This window comes from Bos javanicus, chromosome 20 (genome assembly GCF_032452875.1).
Source record: "Bos javanicus breed banteng chromosome 20, ARS-OSU_banteng_1.0, whole genome shotgun sequence".
NCBI lineage: Eukaryota > Metazoa > Chordata > Mammalia > Artiodactyla > Bovidae > Bos > Bos javanicus.
In genome coordinates, this window is record NC_083887.1 from 40,162,177 (window position 1) to 40,165,879 (window position 3,703).

Genomic DNA, 3,703 nt, shown 5'->3' on the forward strand with positions numbered 1-3,703 from the left:
GGTAATTATTGATAAGTATTGGCAATGATCCCATTGCCATTTACTTTGTTGTTTTGGGTACGAGTTGATACACCTTTCCTGAATAGAGAAGATCCTTTAGCATTTGTTGAAGAGCTGGTTTGGTGGTGCTGAATTCTCTCAGCTTTTGCTGGTCTGTAAAGCTTTTGATTTCTCCTTCATATTTGAATGAGATCCTTGCTGGGTACAGTAACCTGTGTTGTGGGTTTTTCTCTTTCATCAATTTTAAGTATGTCCTGCCATTCCCTTCTGGCCTGTAGAGTTTCTATTGAAAGATCAGCTGTTATCCTTATGGGAATCCCCTTGTGTATTATTTGTTGTTTTTCTCTTGCTTCTTTTAATATTTGTTCTTTGTGTTTGATCTTTGTAATTTGATTAATATGTGTCTTGGGGTGCTGCAACTATGTTTAAAACAGTTCTTTCTTCTCCTCTCTAGTTGTCACACAGAGAAACTAACTTTCTCAAACAAATTCTTCCCACAGAAAAAAGAAGAGTCAGGAAGGCTCAACCCTTCCCTTTTCATTCAACTTTTCCAGGCCTGAGTCTCTCTAACCACTCCCCTCACTTGGAAGCATAACAGCACCCAGGAAACAGCTTGTCAATGACAGGATTCTCCTTCAATGGTAAGGATAGGAGGGAAGGTAGGCAGACAAGAACAAAACACAAGTGCTCTCCAGAAGGCTATTGTTTGGGGTGAAGTAGAGGGAAAGGAGGGCTTCCCTGGTTGCTCAGACAGTAAAGAATCTGCCTGCAATGCAGGAGACCTGGGTTTAATGTCTGGGTCAGGAGGATCCCCTGGAGAAGGGAAAGGCTACCCACTCCAGTATTCTTGCCTGGAGAATCCCATGGAGACAGGAGCCTGGTGGGCTACAGTACTTGGGGGTCACAAAGAGTCAGACATGACTGAGTGACTAACACACACAGGGAAAAGGGAAAACAGCAGCCCCAACAAACTTTCTTCCCGTCACTAGTAAGATCACCAGGTGGATGGGATCATCCACCCATAGAAATCACCTCAGGCTATGCACTTACAGAAGTGGCCAGGGAGATAAGACACTGGCAGCCACTGTCTCTGACAAGAATATCACTTACTATTCATATTTAATTCTAGCATCTAAACTCTTGTCTAGCCAAACAATCCTAAAACCTACTTATTTTTATTTATCAGACTTAGAAATGTTAATTCAATGCAAACTCTATAACCCATGCTATAAAAATTATGCACACTCATGTCTGAGTGAAGCAGAAGGATCATCTGTTAATTTATGTTTGCTCCATGTTCATTTGCTTTGACTTCTGCTATCCTTTCCTTGCAAGGGTGTAAAAGCCAGAGTATCATTTGCCAATATTTCAAGGAAAAAACCTTTGAAAGAAAAAAATTTTCCCCACTTTAGCTTATTCACTTCTAACTAGCAAAATGCTCACTAGAATCTAACTTTTGATTTGAGTTCATGAAACTGACAGAAATCTGTGTCCACTTTCTGAGTCAAAACAGTAAGTGTTAGAAATCCAGCCTTGCTATGCCAACTGTGAAAGCCAGCTGAGGCCAAATTGATAAATCCATCTCTTGAGGGAGAAACATGGGGAAAGCAGTGGTTGTTTTGCTTAGTGCCTAAAGGAAGCAGGCAAAGATAAAAATGCACATACTGTTTTCCATCACTTTCCAAAAAAAAAATTCATTCACCATTCTATACAAGTATCACCATCATCTGATAAAGAACTCCTGGAAATATAGTAAATTATCAATTTCCTGGAGTTAGGCTAGTGTAGTCAATACCTCTAAATCAGAATTAAGTTTCTACACTGAAAGTCAGAACTTGGATTATTATTGATTCATCCCCCCAAAATGCCACCTCTTGAGGCCCAGTGTGGGCAGCCAGCTGACCACCCACTACAGCATCAAAACATCTGATCTTCTTGATCTCACTTGGCAAGTGATCAGCAGGGACAATATGTTCTGAGATTTTCAATGCCTAGCATAGAGCCCAGAACATAGTAAGAACTTAATAACTTCTGTTGAGATCATTTTTTCTGTTTATTATTCCTAGGAGAGATGTGTGGTAAAGAAGTTGAAATTTGACAGAGGAGGTGGAAGAGCTAAGAATGCTCAGATAATGCTTAGGAACCTGAATGCATTCCATTTGGAATGGGGAATAATGTGTTTGTGTGTGTTGGGTTGAGAGAGTGGAAAGACAAAGTGACTGAAATACAGACAGTCCTGTTCTACCCACTGACCATGGGAGGAGACCAAGGACACGGCTGAGCCTTCTCAGAGCAAACTGGATGGATACTTCCTCCCGGTCCTTGCATTAATCTGCACCCTCCTCCTGTCTGTGCAGATCCCCATCTTCTGCAGCCCAGGCAGTAGACGGAGGCATATGTCAGGTTCCTCTAAAATTGCCTAACGTTATTCCATCAGACAAGAGGTTGGTGTCCTCCCTGCCCATTCTAGGCCCTGCGAGATGCTTGCTTTAGGCTCCCTCCTAGCTTTTCTGGGGCCTAGAGAAAGAAAACAATGGAAGGTCCACATATCAAATGTCCTAATGTTTTAAAGTTATCAAATGAGCTATGTCCTGGACCCAGCCCACCCTACCCCCTGGATCACTCTGCTGTCTGAAAGGCTAAATGAGCCTTCTCTGGGCCAGCACTGGCTCATGAGACCCTGGTGGTTCAGACCTAAGACTGAACCAAAATTCATGATGGCAACCAACCTGGCCAAGCTCCCCAGAGGGTCAGGACACATGGATTCCCATCCCCCTGAGTCTCACTTTTCCAACTTATAGTCAGCAGCCAATTCTAAACACCTCTGCAAGTTACATCATCGAGGCAGAGAGAAAGGGGGGAAACACAGTGATCTGGGGAACCTGGTCTGCCCAGGGCCCCAAGATATTCCTTACCTGCTTTGAGGTATCTACCTTTAAGCCAGAACAGCTACTCTAGCCTGGAAGCCTGGATTTCTGAAGGCCACCCAGGAAGACAGGCTGGGTTGTGGCTGTGACTGGCCAGACTCGGATCAGCAGACTAGAACCAGGGGATCTTGAGTTTAGACTTTTATCTGTGCTCCCCTCCCATCTCAGGGCCTCCTGTCCTGCTTACTGGCTCTGCCCACTGTCAAGGATGTGACTCACAGAAGGCCCAGAAGCAAGAGAAGTGGGCAGAGGGGCTATGTGGGCAACATCGATTTCAAATACACCAATTATCTTCCCTCTGCACTTGACCAAGAAGCCAATTCTCATCCTGATTAGAAGTCATCCTGAATTATTAGTAAATTTTTGGGATTTCACAAATAGCCCCCACATTTCACTCTAGGAAGCTAAACTGCCGGGAGCCAGCATATTGCATATTGAGTGCAGAACTTTCCACAGCATCATCTTTCAGGATCTGGAATAGCTCAACTAGAATTCTATCACTGCCGGGAGCCAGCGTGAGGAACTCCGCCCATGACAGAGGTCATGAAGGAGGAGGCTCGGCATACACAAAGGTGGGATCGAGCCTCAGGAGTCCCCCTGGAAATTCTCGAGCATCTACCCCCAAAACCAGAGTCTGCCTACTTTCTGCTTTGTGCTTTCACCTACACCTCTGACTTTACAGGGGGCTGTCCCCCACTACCTCTCTCTGAAAAAGAGTTAGCTTACAGCTCCAGTTAATAATTCCTGGGTGTGACAGTGTTTAACCTACAAACTCC

General features: G+C 44.3%; 1 long non-coding RNA gene across 1 annotated transcript; it reads left to right on the forward strand.

Annotated features, from left to right (window-relative positions):
* The first annotated feature begins 2,084 nt into the window (after positions 1-2,084).
* Positions 2,085-3,305, forward strand: LOC133233357 (uncharacterized). Its single transcript, XR_009731691.1, has 2 exons — positions 2,085-2,444; positions 3,096-3,305. It is a non-coding gene; the product is annotated as an uncharacterized LOC133233357 (long non-coding RNA).
* The last annotated feature ends 398 nt before the right edge of the window (positions 3,306-3,703 follow it).